Source organism: Lygodium microphyllum, chromosome 3, assembly GCF_053477565.2.
Source record: "Lygodium microphyllum isolate KBCC chromosome 3, Lygodium_microphyllum_v1.1.10, whole genome shotgun sequence".
In the NCBI taxonomy this organism is placed as follows: domain Eukaryota; kingdom Viridiplantae; phylum Streptophyta; class Polypodiopsida; order Schizaeales; family Lygodiaceae; genus Lygodium; species Lygodium microphyllum.
The window spans coordinates 179,872,514-179,893,214 of record NC_141137.1 but is presented as its reverse complement, the minus strand read 5'-3'; the positions used below and the strand labels follow the sequence as shown (position 1 = coordinate 179,893,214).

The 20,701-nt window shown below is 42.3% G+C and overlaps 1 pseudogene; it reads left to right on the top strand.

Annotated features, from left to right (window-relative positions):
- Positions 1-1,032: 1,032 nt before the first annotated feature.
- LOC148039262 (uricase pseudogene) lies at positions 1,033-1,577 on the top strand (annotated as a pseudogene).
- The last annotated feature ends 19,124 nt before the right edge of the window (positions 1,578-20,701 follow it).

Sequence of the window (20,701 nt, the reverse complement as noted above, 5' to 3'; positions counted from 1 at the left end):
TGCCAGCTGTAGGTAGGTGTAACAAACTAAATATAATAAGTGATACGTTAGGGGCCATGTGAGTATCATAATGACCACCAAAATGCTAAGTGTAGACGTGCAGACTCATCTAGCTAGGCCGTCCATCATCAATGTCTGCACGTGTTGAGCTTGCCATCTCAACACTCTCCCTCAAGCTCAACTCTATCTCTGCAACTCCAAGTAAGCTTTGGAACTTTCAAGCTTCTCTACACCCAATGCCTTTGTGAAAATGTCAGCTATTTGATCTTGTGTGCTGACATATACCAAGTCAATCTCTCCTGCAAGTATCTTCTCTCTCACAAAGTGGTAGTGCACCTCAATGTGTTTTTTCCTACCATGGAACACTAGATTCCTAGCTAGCTGTATACTACTCATGTCGTCACAATGAATGACAATTGGACCATCTCCCTGTATGTCCAAATCACCTAATAACTTTTGGAGCCATACCACCTCACATGCTACCATAGTAGCATCTCTATACTCAGCCTCTTTACTGAATAAAGCAACTGTAGGTTGCTTTTTGCTACTCCATGTAACTGCTGCACTACCAAGGGAAAACATGAATCCACTTGTAGATCTTCTGTCTGACATGCTACCGGCCCAATCTGCATCTGTGTATCCAAAGACCTGTACACTCAGGGGGGTCACTCATGAATATATGTATATATAACATGAGTTCATAATAAGGGGTTTTTAAAACACCATTTTTATGAGGTTGCTGAACACACTCGTCTATGAGCTTATAAAACTCGTGGTCACAAGCTATGTAGAGCTTGGATATGGAGGCTACAAGCTCAAGCTATATACCATCTTGGCAAGGCAAGAAGTAGAAGCAGATGTGAACGGAGAAGGAAGGAGGAAGAAGAAGAAGGATTTTTGTTAAAGCAAATTTAGGCGATCTCAATACTTTCCTGGTCAAGTTTCACGTTCGTCTTCCCGATTTGCATCTGTAAACGTTACATAAGTTGCCGGTAAGAGCTGACACAATAAACAAAGTTCCAACATCCGAGGATGGGGCATGCCATCGATGCTGAGCTGCAGCACAAGCATGACAAGACACGAGTGAGGGTTGGTCGCGTATGGAGAAATGGCTCACACCACGCATTTGTTGAATGGAGTGTGTCCATCCTCTTGACATCCAATTGTCTGCCTACTTACACTGGTAGTGATAACTCATCGATTGTGGTAACTGATTTCATTAAAAAACACGGTTTATGCAAAGGCGAAGGCTTGCAAAAGTGAGATTTCCATTGAAGATTTTGGTACACTGCTTGGACAACATTTTGTGACAACTTACCCCAAGGTAATATCTGCTGAAGTTAATATAATTGAAAAGCCATGGGAGCCAATAATGATAGATGGAAAAGTTCATGGTCATGGTCACAAGTTGGGAAAGGGAAATCATACTTGTCAAACAACTATGGACAATATTGGATCCTTGATTGTAGTATCAGGGATAGAAGGTTTGGCTATACTAAAGACTACTCAGTCTGGATTTGAGGGTTTCATTAGAGACAAATTCACTTTGCTACCAGAAGTTTGTGAATGGATTTAAGCAACAGGGGGTTCCATTTTTGCTTACCAATATACCATCTATGACAAATATTTCATCATCTTGAGCTTTTCTCTTCTTCATGAAAGCCCTATTCCTTGACAGTTTATTACAGCAGCAAGTAAATCTCAGATTTCTTCTTCAAAATCATGGGGTTTTCATCTATTCCACTCCTTGAGGTCTCTACTTATACCCTATTTCCGACATTGAAGGACCTTTGAGCTTGAAGCTTTGTTTGAGCATGGCTATGGAGTCAAAACAGGGTAGCAAGCTATAGGCTTCAAATTTTTGGTCTATTCTCTTCTATTTCATGGGGCTTTGGACTTAAATGACTTTAGGGACCTTCCTACTACTCCAAACACTCAAGATTTTGAAGGCTCCAAGCAATGGATTCAAGATTGGAGGCCAATCTTCTCTTGGACTTCAAGCATGACAGGGATTGAAGAATTTCTTGGAAATCTCAGTCAAAGAGGCTCCAATTACAAAGGATCTTCCATTCATTTGGCTTCTTGGAGCTGAATACTCACTCAAGGCATCATCCTTGGATCATACTTGGAGCTATTGTATGGAATTATGGAGTATTACTCTCTCTTGATCAATTGGAGGACTTATGAAGATAGGCTATCACTCCTTATGGCTGAGGTTTGAGACAAGCAACATCTTCGTCTCCAAGCATTGAAAGAGGTACTTCTAATACTCTTTTTAATCTCTCCAATCATTAATCCACTTGTTGACTGCATCTCCTATTGTTGAAGGAGAGATTAAGAGAGTAATCTAAGCAATCACTTGCTTCATAGACTTTACCTTTAGCATTGATTGATAATGAATAATCAAATTTCATACAATGAGCCTTCAATTTGGATTGTCAAGCATTGATTGAGTATCTAATCAGTCATTCAGCCATTCATTGATTGAGTTTTGATCATCCCATTGATCTATTGCATTTGATTGATTGAAAACTTCAAAATTCATCATATAATCCTTCATATTTTGATTGAGATTTACCTAACCCTAACCCATCAGTTTGTGTTGACCCAATATTTGAGAATTTCCCAAAATAAATTTGTAAAGGTGAGCATAGTATGTAGTGAGTCATTTATACTATTGGTAAGCCTATCTTAGCCCATTTTCATTCATGATACCTTTCCAATTCATGCATATCATGAAAGGATCAATGTCTTGATTCGGTCTTGCATATCATACCTTGTTTGTTAGAATACTGCTCTGCCATGTTCAATACCGACTGAGGAAAAAGGTTGAAGTCAAACGAGATAGCAAGACAATAGTGAGGTGACTCTCCCTTGCTATTGATGACTCTGTAAGGGTGCACAACCTGGCCCAAAAGGAACTTTGCACACCTTTTGGAGTTTCAAAGCCCATTTAGGTGCTTGTCCACCATTTTACCCCTCACCACAGGTGGTGGACCACGGAAGACCACTCAGGATGAGAGTGGAAAAGATTTGAAGACACTTGGTACAAACAGCGAAAAACAGGGCAGTTTGGTCAGTTTTGAACAGTTTGATAGGTCTACAGGTGCTACAGATTTGATTCTAGGTGGTGATTATAGCCTACAGGTTTCCCTTCAGTGCCCACATGATTTTTACCATGGTCTATATACATATGGGATGAAACAGTGCTCAAACAGTGCTTTTACAGGGTTTTATAGGGTGCAATCCCATTCTGGACAGTCATAAAGAGCCTATCACAAGAAAGGCATTTTTAATTCTGCAATAAGGGTTCTTGTGCTCAATAGATAGAGCTTGAAGTCCTCTTTTACAAATTTTAAGCTCCGTTTGGAGCTATAAAACTTAGATCGGGGAAGCATAGCTTAAGATATAGACCAATCTTTGACTAACAGTGCTGAAATTACAACATGGCTAGGAACAAGAAGAAAGAGAAAATGTTACACCACATTGAGGAAGGCTTGGAGGAGTATCATGCTGAGACAAATGACAATAATAGAGCCACAAATCAGAGGCAAGAATTCATGGGAGTTAGTACCATCAATGATGAAGTGCAATGGGCCAAAGAACCCTCATGTCATAGATCATGGAAATGAAGTAAACATCTCACGTGATTCTAACAACTTCCGACAAATGCCTAAGAAACTTGGCAACATGAATGATGGTTTGCTTCAGCTTACCCACTCCATGGATGATAAATTTAACAAGATGATTTCTCATATGGAGCAACAAAGTAGTAGATTGGATACCAAGTTTGATCAGCTGATCACTATATTCAGCAATTTGGGAGATAGATTCCAAAGTAAACCACCACCCCATATTGAAGAAGTGCCACTTACTCATGGAAATGTGAGATCTACTACATCTCATCAACATAAACCATCGACTTATGAACATGGAGTCAATGAAACCGCTCAACCATGTGCTAATTCATGGAGTAGAGGCAGGCCTGAATTTCCTATCTCAAGAGAACATGGACAACAAGGTCATTCACTGCATGAAGATGAAGATGAAGTTGAAGACAAAGATAAAGATGAAGATGAAGATGAAGAGCAAGAGGATACACATGAAAAAGTTGATCAAGAGTACATTAGTGTACAACAAGAAGAGCAAATTCAAGGTTTACATATATTTCATGATGATGTTGAAGAGGATTATGTTGATCATATATGTCATGAAGATATTGAGGCATCACATGAAGATATTGAGGAAACACATGATGGGTTCTATCAGCCCATTGACAACTTTGGTATGCTACAGCCAATAGAAGAAGATGTTGATTGGAATGCATATGGAGATGTACATGAGAAAAATGTTTGGGATGCATATACTTTTGATGAGAGTATCAACGAAGACATGCCTTATGATGATGATGATCTTTATTTTCCCTATTTCCGGGAGCCTATGAGGGTGCTTATGTGGATCATGGGCAGGATTGGTCATACCCATTTGACCCGGGTAATGATACCTATTCTCATGATGATTATCTCATTTATGACAGTATCTATGATGGATTTCCTATCGATCCGGGTAGTCATGATGGAGATGATTCTCTCTTTCCTTTTGACCCGCGTGGTTTGACATTTATGGTTCATGACAATCCTATTCTCTTGATGGTTATTATCTCGGTATTCCATATGACCCAGGTGGTCTTATAATAAGAGAAAGTCATTTGCAACAAGGCATCCTGCATACAAATCTTAATGATACTTTGTTCTCATGGTTTCTTCATGGTTTATATGGGAGAAAGGCTGAAGAATATGGATTTTCCTACAGAATATAGCTTGCTGTATTAAATTCCTGTCATGGAATTAAGTGATTTATCTTTGTCAAAATCATGGATTTTTGCTTGGAGAGGGTAGCCTACATCATATACTTTGATATGACATATCATTTGTCCAATTTGGATGTGTCTATCAAAATTTATGCCTATTTTACTATGGCAGCCCGGTTATGCCAGCATGCAAGAAATTCACTATAGATTTCTTGTAGAGCTTCATCAATCATGGGATCTTTTCAGCCACATATGCTTTGATCTACTATTTCATCCATTGTATTATTTCCCATTTTCTCAAGCTTTGAGGACAAAGCTTCTTTAGGCCAGGATGGCTTGTAATAAAGTAAATTTAACCTAGGCTTAGGAGCTAGACACATTAATTACGTTTAGCTATAAATAGTGGAGTATGGCTAAATGTGGGAACCTTTTGATCATTTTGAAATACAAATCCTTGTGGACCTCTTGAGGTCACATCCTCCCACCATTCATGGAGGTGCATATCCATGTCCACCCTACTTGGAGGTGAGTATCCTTGTCCACCATTGTAGAAGGTGAGTATTCTACAGTAGCTTATCATCACTTGATTCTTAGCATAACATCTATTTCCCCATTTGTACATCTCATATGGAACATTGATCTTGGCTATGGCAGTAGCATTTCTTGTTATTGTCGGCATTAGATGTTAGATCTTGTGTATTTTCTTGTATGAGATGTCAGCTTTATTACAATAGAATTCATGATAATTTGCTAGAGCTCTCTTCTCTTACCAGACCACTCTCTCTTTTGGTCATTGAACTGGAGATAGTGCTTCCTTTTTAGCTTTTTCCTCTCTTTTTGGTAATTCTTTACCCTTCTTGGTGTCAAATTTACTCTCTATGGGTTTTAAAGGTCCCCCTTCCATGTCGTGATTAAGGACTTGAGTCCCTTTGTCGTCCTGTTTAAGATTTCCATTGACAGGTTTCACATTATCTTTGTTACCTTCTCTACCCTTTTGACCTCTTGTAATGGCCCGCAAATTAGAGGCTTTGAGGCTAACCTCATTGCCACTAGGCCGCTCCTCTATAGTAGCATTACCTCTTTGAAGTATTTGTTTCAGCCCATCCCATTCTTGAAGATTATTGCCTTGCAATAATGGTTAACACGACTTGGTTTTCTACTACTGCCTTATTGGTGAGAACTAATCTTACTCCTACAGGTGGTAGCCAAATGGCCGGACTTCTCACAAATGTCACATTTAACATTTGGGCAATTTCTCTAGTAGTGTTGGCCACCACACCATTTACAACTAAATCCTGAGGGTGCACCCTCTTTAGGACGTCTACTCCCTATCATATTCTGTTGGTTTTTTAAGGAAATTGACATCAATAGCTATTCGCCGCTGATATTATTCAAAAATCATGTGAGTGTAGTGCTTCTTTGCTAATGACATTCAATGCACTTGACTCATAGCCATGATCATCTATTGGTCATTCCATTGGCCTAACAATTTGATTGGACATTGGTTGCTGACTCACAGGCACAACATAGGGTTTGATGCTTGGCCTCCAACATTTGGCGGGGCCACACCTGACTAGCCATAGGCATAGTCACACTTGGAGGAGCTAGTAATAAAGGCACATTTTGGACCATGCTTCCTCTCACATTCGGGTCAGTCATAACTATCCTTTGAATTCCATTGCCATTGGTCAATACCAAATTATTTTCCAAAACTAGACCCATATTAAGATTGGTTCGAGAGACATACGCTGCTTGTATTCTAGATTCTACTTCTTGTGCTTGTCTAATAGCATTGTCTATATCCGGTAAGGTGACACTGTTAGCTATATATAGTCTGTCTATATATAGCGCCCCATGTCCCCTCTATATATTCCTATCATGTGTGCTCCATTGAGACACTTCTGGGGTTCCACTTTCGGTGTCTTGTGTCTCTCTTCCTCTATTCCTCGTCTCCCTCGTGCACTGTTCAACATGGTATCAGAGCGAAAGTAGTAAAGACTCCACACTCCAAAGTCTCTGTACCAGAACTCGGCACCTGTACATGTAATATTCCCAACCGTGAATATTGACTTCCTGCACACTGCGTAAACCTTGTACAAAGGTTATCCCACATATTGGATTTACCGGCAGTATAATGTGTAACCTGCACGTGAGAAATCGAGACCATTCGCATTGGCAAAGCAAGCCGAGGTTCAAAACCGAAATTCCCGCGTAAACACCCTCTTGGGAGGGGAAAAATAGTTATTATTAAAGCAAATTTTTTTATTTTTATCCCTTTTCCCCAGCCAATGCACGGCTGGAGAAAAGGGAGTGTGGGGGAATGGGTCAAGGAAGAGTCGTGGGCTGCATGGGAGGGGGGGAACCCATGCAAGGGCCACGTGGTGGAGCCCTTCTCTCCCTCCCCATGCCTATATAAACACCCGCTACGTGCTAAGGAGGAGGACGCTGGGATACACATCGTCGTGCTGAGGGGAGGATCAGACGAAGGAAGAGGGAAGGCTGCATGCTAGAGGATCAGACGAACGGGTGAGGAGGCTGCCGCTCTGATAAACAAAGGCACGGGAAGGCACGATTAGAGTGGAGAGGCCGAACGCTGCTGTGAGGAAAGGGAAAGGATCAGACGATTCTGCCGCTGCCATCGCCATTCCGCCACTTGCTGTGCCACGGTCCGTCTACGGCGTTGGGCTGCCATCCATACTCCCTGCCATCATCGCTATAATGATTAATTTTTCCCCCTTTTCTGTCGTCGACCTCTACTCTAATCATTACCCCTTTTTTTCCTCCCACGTCACGTCTGTGACATGCTGAAGAAGCTCCCTTAGAACCTTCTAAGGTACAAGGCTTAAGGCCTTGTGCACATGGGTTCCACCGCGGGGAGGGGGAAAGGGTTAAAAGGCCTCCCTTAGAGCCTTTTCCCACAGCTTCTCAGGGATAGGCTTTGGCCTTGTTCCTGCGGCCTTCTCAGGAATTCCTGCGTACAAGGGAGAAGGCACATCTCAAGGCTGTTCGGAGAAAGCGTAGAAGCGAGGGTAATCCGCGAAGTTGTGACCACGCCTACAATGGCTCCCAAGAAGACGCAAGGCGCGCCTGCGGGAGGTTCTTCCCCGGACTTACACGTGGATATCACCGCGGATCCACAAATCCAGGTTCCGTGAATATATCTCCACATGAAGAGATGTTTTAAATACGCTTAACTCCATAGGGAAATTCATACTACGTTATCATTAATTCATGGGTAGTGTTAATACTACATTCGATAAAATATAGATAAAGGGTCCGTGCATATCATGCATCTACAAAGTTATGAATGAAAAGCACTTATCCTCCTTGTAACCTTAGTTGCAAACTGTCTCGTCATGCATTTCAAAGTGTCGAGCCTAGAACACCTACCGCCTATCATTATAAGGCTGAAGTTATTAAGTGTATTTTTGACTAGACATGGAAAGAATAAGCTTATGTCGCAATTTAGGAAAAATCTTTATTGTAATGGTTCATGGGGAAAAGTTGTTAACACCGTAGGAGGTTATCCGAAAAGTAATGGTGGTGTATCAAAAATGAATCTATGGATTGGCATGTGGCATGTGCTTGCAAGAAAGAATATACCAACACTAACTCTACAATAACCTCATTTAACTACGTTGTAGTTATGAAAGGGTTGCATGTTGCACTTTCATCATGCATAAAATTCATTCATCAAGTGTTGCATTTGGGAAAGGTTGCAAGATTTAAACAAAGCATGAGATTCTAAAGTGTAGATAACAAGGTAGTAGACATGATTATTTGAAGTAAGTCCTAGTAGGTCCTAAGAAAGTTGGTATCCAGCTTATCATGTATTTTTACTTTACCAATAAAAGATAGAGTGAGTCGCATGTTTACATGTATTGTGGTAGTCGAAACTATTTTTCTTCTTTAGATCTAGTTTATTATCTCTAGGGAAAGATTCATCCTTGTCGCGAGACAAGCATAGTGAATTACCCAAATCACCTAGCCCGCAAGGGATTCGTATGGGCATGGTTCAGTCAATACGATAGATACCCCAAACACTAACTAGGGATTATCACGTTAAGGATTCGGCCAAGTTTTCCAATTGTCGCTAAGTCAAAACCTTCATGCCCAATGGTCCTAACCACATTCCCGAAATGTTGAGTCAATTGGATGCTCATGCAAACAATAATCTAGGGTTCCTACCCTAAGGGTCAATCGTTCAAAATGATGAAACTCGAATTGAGTTGGAACCCTAGGACTAAACGTTGTCGATCTAGCGAAATTAGGGATGGGTTGGGAAAAAAAGACACCCTAAACCCTGCTTCTCGTCTGAAGATAATTCCGTGACCAGAAAACGCCATTCAATAGGTGAAATGATCTCTTGGAATGGAGGCGACACTTGTGCAACAAGTTGCAACGTCGCATAGCCTTGTGGTTTGATCGCAAGAAAGTTTTGCCATTCCTTGGAATGAGGTTGGCATGTTCTTGCGCAAGTTTAACTTGCAAGGGGATGAGTAGTCATCCTGTTACATCGTCCTCATTAGGGAAAAATTTGCCTAGTTAAGGGAAGTTAGGTACTTGCTCGGACGCAAATGATTAATCAATAAATTAAAGCGACATGGCCGCCAGGATTTACTATTAATAAAACCTAAGGTATTGGTTAGGTTGGGATAACAGGGTATGACCTTAACCCAAGGACGATAGGAATCTTGCCAAGTTGCAATTGAATTCGGATCGAATGCAGAATGCATTCGGAGAGAAGGAGTCACTCCTTAACAGTTTGCCAACTAAACGACCACTGAAATTGATTGTGCTTGTAACAGTTTAGAAAGCACTGTTTGCATTGTTTGTTCAAGGAACTAAAGGATGAAAGATATATAAATGCTTCAGGTTGAAGGCCTGAAGGAAGTGGCAGCTCAGTTACCCCCGATTGCCTGCCTGACCCTAACCAAGGGGGTTGTTGACCGCGCCGGGAACGTGGACCGAACCCGCCGCGTGAGGTCTTTCCGTTGAGCTCTACTTGGAGCAGGAGGACGCTTGGGTGCCAGGGGGGCTCTGGCCGTAAATCCCTTGCCTTCCGGGTCCTGCACAAGAGGCTAACGTGACTCGGGATTGGATCTCGAGGCCCGCATACGAGTCTACGGGCAGAAGCTTGGAATAGTGATCCCTAGCGGATCACTGATAGCCTTCGGGCGGATTATGAACAAGCCTACGGGCGGAACCCTCTGTATTTCAAAGATAAAATGATGATATGATAATAAAGAAGTTGTTTGATATTGTTTTTCTATGTCACGTGATAAGATTACGTGAAGGAACCAGTGCTTAACAGGGCTAATCAAAGAAGCTGTTTGTTATATGTCAAATTAATGTGTTAGGTAATTACATAACTAAAACAAACCGAGGAAAGTGCGGAGGATGGACCATGGGTCCGTCCTATGGATGGGTGGTCCCGGTTAGCTGGGAACTTTTCTCAAATTCACTCGACGAATAGCGGGATGATCATCATCATCAAAGCTAATAATGAGAACGATGACCTAGAGTTACATCCTACCCGATTTACGCTGTTTTAGGGGAACGGAATGGGACTATGCTTTATGGCAGAGAGGTTGAGCCTTGTGTTGAGATATCGAGCTCCACTCGTGATACGCCAGGGTGACCGTTGTATATTTATGTCACCGACTTGTCAGTTGCAGACGCGGTTGGTACACCGCCCATGAATAATAGCTACATGATAGCTATCCTTATCTACTCTAGTTCGTGGCTCAGTTAGTATGCCACCTTAGTTAGTTGAGTTTGGTTTGAGACCCATATATAGGGTTCTTCTATTTCTTTGTACTTGAGTTTTTTTTTGGCTTACACAACTAAGAAGAGGAAAACTGTTTTCAGCCTCCACCCTTGTGTGTCTTCCCCCATTGTGCAAGCAAGAAAGCTTCAAGCGAGACTCCTTCCTTCTCTCCCACAATCTTGACATGGTATCAGAGCCTTGTTCGTGGTAAGGAGCTCAAGAAAGCAAGCCAAGCTCGCGGTGGTCTGGTAAGAGGAGCAGTGTTGATTTCATTTCCTGTTTTGGGAGCAGATCTCTACAGGTAGCACAGCCGGAAATTGCAGGAGTGCATTGTCTCAGGTTGAGACGCCCTTCGCGGTGAAGCAAGAGGGCAGTATATGCTGCGGGAAAGGCCTTTAGCCCTCGGCGACCTTGTTTTTTTGATTTGAGGCCATTTCGGGGCCTGTTTTGCAGACGGAAGTTTTCTGCACGCACTCAAGAAAAGGCTCAGTTTTATGCTGTGCGACCACTGTTCTACAGGTCGGTGAAAAGTTACTGTAGAAATTGCATCGTATGCTTGTGCGCAGAGACATTGGGAGTTTCAGAATCATCCTTGGTTCCTGTTTATGCAAAATCGTCACTAGGAAGTGACTGTGTGGTCAAATACCACTTTCGCCAGTTTTGCAGATTTGCCCTTGTGAGGGTGAAGCTGTGTTTTTTGCAGTGACAGAATTTCTTGCAGTATTCTGTAATGCCGTCTGATTCTCTTTCACAGATTGTCACTGAAAAGCTTGACAAGAACAACTTCCAGGCATGGAAGTTTAGAATGATGAATTTCCTTATGGGAAAAGGATATTGGGAATTTGTTGCAGGAAATGAAGAAGAACCAGTTCTTCCTGATGTTCCCAATCAACAACAAATGCAGGCATTTAAAACATGGCATGAGAGAGCCAGGAAAGTTATGTATTGGCTGTCTATCAGTATTTCAGACTCTATGATTGTGCATATTCAGGATGCAAGTACGCCAAAGGAGGCATGGGATACTTTGTCAAAAATCTATAGCACAAATACGCAAGCCAGGAAAATGCAGCTCAAGCAAGAGTTGCATAATGTGCAAAGAGAAAGTATGAGCATCAACGACTACCACATGAAGGTGAAGAAGATTGCAGATGCACTTGCTTCCATTGGGTCGCCAGTGGAAGATGATGATTTAGTTTCCGTGACCTTGAATGGTCTAGGAAAGGATTATGCACAGTTTCGGACATCCATTTCAGTTCGTGAAAGATTTCCTGATTTTGAGGAGTTGATTGCTCTTCTAATTTCTGAGGAACAGAGAAATGGTGGTGCATCTTCTTCAGGAGGAACTTCAAAAGAAGCTGTCTTCTACTCAAATGCTGGAAGAGGTAGAGGCAGAGGTAGAGGAGGCCGATTTGGAGGCCGTGGCAGAAATCAGAATATGCAGCAAACTCAAGAAAACCAGTCCTATGGAGGAGGACGTGGTAACTCTAGAGGCAGGGGGAGCCAAAGAGGTCGTGGTGGATGGCAAAGAGGCCAAAATGCAAACAGTAATGTTGAATGCTACTACTGTGGTAAAATGGGTCATATGGCTAAAGACTGCTATAAAAAGCAGAATGACATCATGAATGGAAAACTGCAACAAGGGAATTATGCATCTTCTAGTAGACAGGGTGATGACAGAAATGAGCATTTGTTCATGGTGCAGCACATGAACAATTCTATGACAAGTGCAGAAGAAAGCAATGATGTATGGTATGTTGACTCAGGTGCATCAAACCACATGACAGGTCATGCAGAATGGATGGAGGATGCAAGGAAAATGGAAAAACCAGGATTTGTGGAGACTGGTGATGATACTGCACATCCTATTGTGCAGATTGGAAAATTTCCCTTGTCTATGCAGGGTGGGAAAAAGAAATACCTGTCCGATGTATTTCATGTCCCGAATATCACCAAGAATCTGGTTTCAGTTGGTCAAATGGTTGAACAGGGCTTGCAGGTCAGATTTAATCCTCATGGATGCTTTGTTGAGGATATGAAAAATAAAGGTCGCTTGATAGCAAAAGAAAAGAAGAAGGGCAGAATGTTTACATTGGATGCAGACATGTCTGAATTGAGTGCAGCAATGTTTGCACATGGGACCGGTGTAGTTGCAGATATTGATATCTGGCATAAACGCATTGGTCATGTTAATGTACAGCGACTTAAATCAATGCAGGCCCAAAATATTGTTGCAGGATTGCCCAAATTCAAGGTTGCAGAAATGCATAAGGTATGTGAAGCCTGTCAGTTTGGAAAACAGGCAAGGAAACCATTTCCTAGACATGTTCAAGAGAGTGAGAAGCCATTGGAATTAATTCACTCTGATGTGTGGACAACTAAAGCTGCATCTCTTGGAGGCTGTCATTATTTTGTCAGTTTTATTGATGACTATAGCAGAAAAGTTTGGGTGTATTTTATGAAAAAGAAAAGTGAAGTTTTTGGGCATTTCAAAACTCTTAAAGCTATGGTTGAAAAAGAAACAGGCTTGCAGATAAAATGCCTAAGGTCAGATGGAGGGGGAGAGTACCTCTCAAATGAGTTTACAAAGTTCTTGCAGGAGCATGGCATAAAGCAGCAATATTCATGCAGTTATACCCCACAACAAAATGGAATTGCAGAAAGGAAAAACAGGCATATTGGAGAGGTATCTCGTGCCATGCTCAATGAAAAAGACTTGCCAGATTTTTATTGGGCTGAAGCAGTTGCTACAGCAGTCTACATAATGAACAGGACTCCCACTGCAGCAATACATGGAATGACTCCAGAGGAGAGGTATACTGGTAGGAAACCAGATATTTCTCATTTGAAAATTTTTGGTTGCATTGCCTATGTACATGTGCCAGATGAGCTGAGATCCAAGTTGGATCCAAAAGCTGAGAAGTGCATCTTTATTGGTTACTCTCTACAGCAAAAAGGGTATAGATGCTATAACCCTTCTACTCGTAAGTTTACAGTGAGCAGAGATGTTGTTTTTGATGAGATGAGTAGCTGGTATAAACCAGTAAATGTGATTGATGATGAAGATGCACAAAATGGTAATGCTACACAGAATTCACAGCAGCAGTCACAAAATATTAGTGGACCTGGAGCGTCCTCTAGCAGTGGTTCACATTCTTCGCCATGGACAGGCAGATTGAGATCAGGAGAATCTTCTCAAAGTAATGCAAATAGTGGTATGCAAGTATCACGAAAAGGAAAAGAGAAGGTTGATCAGCCCATGTTTGATATGAATGCAGGTCACTCTTATGTGGATGGTGAATCCAGTGGCTCAGAACAGAGCATTGATGATGAGTTGGGTATTCCTTCTATTGTTACACCTGGAGTAAGGAAGACCAGGGATGTTTTGAGAGCACCTGGGAGTGAACCTACTTTGCGCAGGTCTACGAGAGCTAGGTATCCTGTGGATAGGCTGAAATATGATGGATTTACAGCCATTCACTATGCATATATGGTCAAAGTGATACAGGAACCAGAACCCACTTCTTTTGAGCAAGCCATGGGAAAAGAAAAATGGGAGAAAGCCATGGATGAAGAAATGGATGCCTTGGAAGCAAATGCTACATGGGAGTTAGTACCTTTTCCTAAAGGTAAGAATGCAATTGGCTGTAAGTGGGTTTATAAGGTGAAGCACAATGCTGATGGTTCTGTGAACAGATACAAGGCAAGATTAGTAGTCAAGGGGTATGCACAAACATATGGCATTGACTATGAAGAAACATTTAGTCCGGTTGCAAGGATGGCAACCGTAAGAGCAGTCATTGCTATGGCTGCATCAAAGGGATGGTCTTTACATCAGATGGATGTAAAGAATGCCTTCTTGCATGGTGATTTGCAAGAAGAGGTCTATATGGAGCAGCCACCAGGTTATGTGCATGCTGTTCATCCTGAGTTTGTTTGCAGGTTGAAGAAAGCCTTGTATGGCTTGAAGCAAGCACCTAGAGCATGGTCTGACAAGATAGGACAGTATCTTGTCACTATTGGCTTTCAGATTTCCAAGGCAGATTTCTCACTTTATGTGAGAAAAACAGAGAAAGGTATTATGCTGCTTGTCATTTATGTTGATGATTTGATTATGACAGGTGACAGTGATGAAGATATCCTTCATGTGAAAATGCTATTGAAGCAGAAGTTTGAGATGAAGGATTTGGGAGAGCTGCGTTATTTCTTGGGCATTGAGGTGATTAGATCACCAAGTGGGATACAGCTCTTGCAGAGGCAGTATGGATTGGACATGCTGTCCAAATATGGGATGACAGGCTGTAAGCCTATTTCAGTTCCTTTGGAGCAAAATGTGAAGCTGAGCACAGATGCAGGTGAGCTTCTAGAAGACCCTACTATGTATAGACGCATAGTAGGAAGTTTGATTTATATGACTATTAACAGGCCAGATTTGAGCTATGCTGTTGGATTGGTAAGTCAGTTTATGCAGGCTCCAAGGAAACCACATTTGGATGCGGCTAGACGCATACTTAGGTATGTGAAGTCCACATTGCAGTATGGACTATTTTATGAGACTGGGGTTCAGATACAGTTGCATGGATACACTGATGCTGATTGGGCTGGTAGTATTTCTGATAGACGATCTACCAGTGGATATGTATTCTCTTTTGGGAGTGCTGCAGTCACTTGGAGCAGCAAGAAACAGCCTACAGTTGCCTTGTCGAGCACAGAGGCTGAGTACAGGGGTGCAGCAATGGCTGCATGTGAGGTAGCTTGGTTGCATAAGCTACTTTATGATATGCATCAGTCTACAGATGGGCCAGTTGTCATTTATTGTGACAACATGAGTAGTATACACTTGGCAAATAACCCAGTCTATCATGCTAGAACAAAGCACATTGAGGTGCATTATCACTATGTGCGAGAGAGGGTTTTACTAGGTCTTATTGATCTAGTTTATGTCAGCACAGAGGATCAGGTAGCTGACATATTCACGAAGGCATTGGGCGCAGAGAAGCTGCGCAAGTTCAGAGACCTGCTTGGTGTGCAGGAATTGGGATTGAGCTCGAGGGGGAGTGTTGAGATATCGAGCTCCACTCGTGATATGCCAGGGTGACCGTTGTATATTTATGTCACCGACTTGTCAGTTGCAGATGCGGTTGGTACGCCGCCCATGAATAATAGCTACATGATAGCTATCCTTATCTACTCTAGTTCGTGGCTCAGTTAGTATGCCACCTTAGTTAGTTGAGTTTGGTTTGAGACCCATATATAGGGTTCTTCTATTTCTTTGTACTTGAGTTTTTTTTTGGCTTACACAACTAAGAAGAGGAAAACTGTTTTCAGCCTCCACCCTTGTGTGTCTTCCCCCATTGTGCAAGCAAGAAAGCTTCAAGCGAGACTCCTTCCTTCTCTCCCACAATCTTGACACCTTGCATCCCTCTCGTTTCCCATTCTCCTTGAACCAAGTGCAGCGTGAATCCGCTTCGGACCTGGCATTTCTACGTAAAGTAGTTCGCTCGGGTCTGACGCTAGTAGCTGTAGCTAATGACCAAACAGGAAAACCTTAATTCCGGTTGATCCTAAGTGGGAAACGGCCAGGACACTTCCGCTACGTGGCAGACGCGGGAAGACCTAGATTGCAAAGCCCGTAACATTCCGTGGGAGTGCCGGGCGGAGTTTTCTAGACAGCCTTTCCGATGGACTACCAAGACGTGTCCTAGAGGATTCTAGTAGACACGTTACAGTTGGTATTAGAGCCGACCAACGACAGAATTGTTTTTATAAGATCTCAATAAAATGAAGGAAAAAAAAAAATTTTGTTGCTCATCGTCAATACTGTCTTGCAGAACTATGAAGCGTGGAACAAGTTTTTGGTGTTCCGGATCATGTTTATGACTGCAATGCATTCTCCGCATTATAGGCAGAGAATTGAAATGATGAACATCCTGGAGCAGATTTATAATCCATCACCTTTATATATAGAACGAAGATGGACTGGGTCTTCAGGAATCTACTACATAGCTGCCCACCGGTTCGCTTATCTACAAACCAACCTAAAGAGGATCAAGTGGTTGGAAGATTTGAAAGTCGTGAAGCTGTTCATTTTTGTGGAAGCTCACGTAAATTCGACTTTGCATATTCAGGGTCGGAGGGTTGAATTGAACTCATATGTATATGAGGAAGTAACCCGTGTAATCCCAGCTGACAGGATTAAGGTGTTGGGCCGCCATGGGAAGTATGGATTCCAGCGGAAAGGATATCCTGAACTTTCGATGAATTATCGATTCCTAAAGATTCATGACCCAAAACCCTACTATTACACAGTTCCTGTAGACAAATCCAATACAATGTTGTTCTCCCCAAACTAAATGTAATGATTGGATTATCATCACACGAGATGTTGTATAAGGCTACGCCCATGTAAATATAGATAAGGACTTCTTTTTTTTTCAATATCCAATTGTGCATCAGGGTTGTTACGAAAAGCTAAGTAGCTTCATGATTTACGAGATAGCTGAACTAAAGATAAGCTAATGTCAATTATCATACAATAATGTTAAGAAAACTTTTACTCAGGCACAACCCCAGGTACAGGTTGGTTCCAAATTCGCCCCCTACATCAAGTACTGCTGTGATCCAGGAGAAGAAGTTCCTCCTCAAGCAGATAAAGCCACCCGAGTTTGACGGGAAAGGCAGATTTGTCCAGTCTGATGCTGAAATTTGGATTGAATATATGGAGGATTACTTCGAAGCAGCTGGTACTGCACCTACCAATCAGGCCATGCTCACCAAATTAAAACTCACCAGTGAAGCTAGATTATGGTGGAAACAATGGTGCAGGGATGAAGGGACTTCAGAGGGGTCCGTTACCTAGGAGAAGTTAAAGCAAGCCGTGCAGGGGAGATATTTGCCACCTGCATATCGTACACAGAAAATGAATGAGTTCTATGAGCTAAAACAGTTAGGACTCACCCTTGATGCTTACTACTCTAAATTTGTCTCACTCTTAAAGTATGCGCCACAAATGGACACGACGCAGCAGGTGTCCAAATTTTGCGCGGGCTTAAATCCACCTGTAAATACCCGTCTCGAATCTATGCGACCATCAGATCTTCAGGATGCACTCATTCGAGCGGCACCTATAATTCAGGAAGTGCAAGCTAGACCGAGGGGTAACAAAAATTGGTCTTATAGCGACCCGAACAGAGGGGCATTCAGACCCCAAGTTAAGAGAGTTCAAGGCCACAATCAGGGACAAAGGAAGAAAGCAAGGACAAATAACGTCAATAACTTTGTTCCTACTCACAATAATGGCCGAAACCTCCGATGTTTCCACTGCAATGAACTCGGTCACTTCAAAAGGCAATGTCCCAAGCTCAGCGAGGGACACCTTCAAGGTGCAGGCCGCGGTCAGGGAGCCGCCACCCGTGGAAGAGGAAGAACTGCCTGCATTACCAATAGGCAAAGATGTGAAGCAAAAGAAGAGGAAGATCCGACTATGGAAGCGGAATTCGAAAGAGCGACAGTCCATGCCGCTTTACACAAGAAGGGGCCGAATCGCCAGTTCTCGGTGATTCAAACACCGTCGGACTATCAAGGTAAAGGTTTCAAAACCTTGATTGATTGTGGCAGTACACATTCCTTTATCTCACCAGTGTGTGCAAAAAGATTAGGAATAGCCACAGTAGAAGCACCTACCCTACTTGTGGAATTGGCAAACGGTCGTGAGGTAACTTGTACCAGGCAAACTGCTAAGGAGGAGTTCTATCTGGGAGGAAAGAAAACCTCAGTCAAATTCGGAGTCATGAGTTTAGGTATCCATGAGTGTCTACTCGGGATGGATTGGCTTAAGCCTAATGACGCTCACATCCACTGTGGAAAGGGTCAAGTCTCCTTTCGAAACTCTGAAAGAGAGTTTGTTACAACTCAAGGTGAGGCAGGAGTGCCAAGAATCCAGTTAGCCAAAATATCGCAGATCATAAAAGGGGTTAGAAAAGGATTACCTGTTTACCTGATCAAACTCAACAAATTAGATCAAAGGCAAGAGTTTCATGAGGGACCCTCTTGGCTAAAGGAATACGCTGATGTATTCCCTGAGGAATTAACTGAACTTCCACCTCCAAGAGAAGTCGATCATGAAATAAGGCTAATGCCTGGAGCTGCGCCAATTGCAAAGAAACCTTATAGAATGTCCATACCGGAAGCTATAGAGTTGAAGGAACAACTCAAGCAACTGTTAGATCAGGGTTACATCCGGCCTAGCAACTCTCCATGGGGAGCTCCAGTACTATTCCAGAAAAAGAAAGATGGGACACTTCGACTATGTATTGATTACCGTGGGTTGAATCAATCAACAGTCAAGAACAAGTATCCTATTCCTAGAATAGATGAGCTTCTTGATCGCCTTCAAGGTGCAAAGATCTTCTCCAAAATTGATCTCAGGTCAGGTTACTATCAAATCAGGATCAAGGATGAAGATATTCCAAAAATGGCCTTCAATACAAGATATGGGCACTTCGAATTCTTGGTTATGTCATTCGGGCTTACAAATGCACCTGCCACCTTCAATAGATTAATGCAGGATATTTTTAGACCATATCTTGATGATTTCGTGCTTGTCTTCTTCGATGATACTTTAGTCTATTCTAAACAGGAAGAAGATCATGAACCTCAACTTCGGATTGTCCTTGAAACAATGAGGTCTCATAAGCTATATGCAAAAATGAAGAAGTGTGCATTCTTCAAACGTCAGATTGAATATCTAGGATTCATAGTATCATCAGAAGGGATATCAGTAGACCCAGCCAAAGTCAGAGATGTGCTTGAATGGCCAATACCAGTATCCGTCAAAGAAATACACAGTTTTCTTGGCTTGACAGGATGGTATAGGGTCTTTATCAAAAACTATGCTTTGATCGCAGCACCTCTTACCGACTTACTAAAGAAGCAGACTTCTATTACATGGTCAACTCCCGAACAAAATAGCTTCGACCAATTGAAGCAATGTTTGGTATCAGCACCTATTCTAAAACTTCCTGACCTCAATAAGGAGTTCGAGGTAGTAACTGATGCCAGCATTCTTGCCTTGGGGTGTGTACTCATGCAAGAAGGTCATCCAGTAGCATATTCTTCAAGGAAATTGAGGAGTCATGAAAAGAATTATGCCACGCATGATCTGGAATTATTAGCTGTCATCCATGCTCTAAAGCTTTGGAGACACTACCTGTTGGGTAACAAGTTTACTCTAGTAACCGATCATAAGAGTCTCAAATGGATTTTTACCCAGAACGAGCTCAACATGAGGCAACGTCGATGGATTGAAGTATTGGAGGAGTATGATTTTGAAATCAAGTATCGACCAGGGAAAGAGAATGTAGTTGCCGATGCACTCAGTCGCAAGGCATTCCTAAATTCCCTAATCTTGCAGAATCCATCAACGGCCAGATCTCTGGCTACAAAGGTATCTATGCCAAGCAACCCTATACTCGAACTAGCTAGAGAGGAAGCATGCCATGATTTGGCCTACCAAACCATGATAAAAGAAATATCTACCAACGAGCAGAATCTGAAGTCACAAGCTAAGTATCGGGAATTTTCCATTGATAGTGGACTTGTCTACTACAGAACAAGGCTATGTATACCAACAAGCCAGTCACTTAAGCAGAAGATATTATGGGAAGCTCATGATTCCCCCTTCGCAGGACATCCTGGCTATGCAAAAACTCTTAATGCAGTTAGGAAGAGCTACCATTGGGAGAGGCTCAAAGGTGACGTTCTCAAATATATCACTGAATGTTTGTCTTGCCAACATATCAAGGCTGAACATGTCAGGATGCCAGGAAAATTGCAACCACTTGACATTCCCCAAATGGAATGGGAATTCATCAGTATGGATTTTGTGGTGGGCTTACCCCAAGTCCAAGGAGGATACAACTCCATTATGGTTGTAGTTGACATGCTTACCAAGGTTGCACACCTGATTCCAGTAAAGACAAACTATAAAGCCTCCGACATTGCAAGAGTGTTTATCAAAGAGATATTCAAGCTACATGGGTTACCTAGAAGGATCATTAGCGATCGAGATTCTCTTTTCACTTCACACTTCTAGAGAGCTATCTTTGAAGCTATTGGAACTCAAC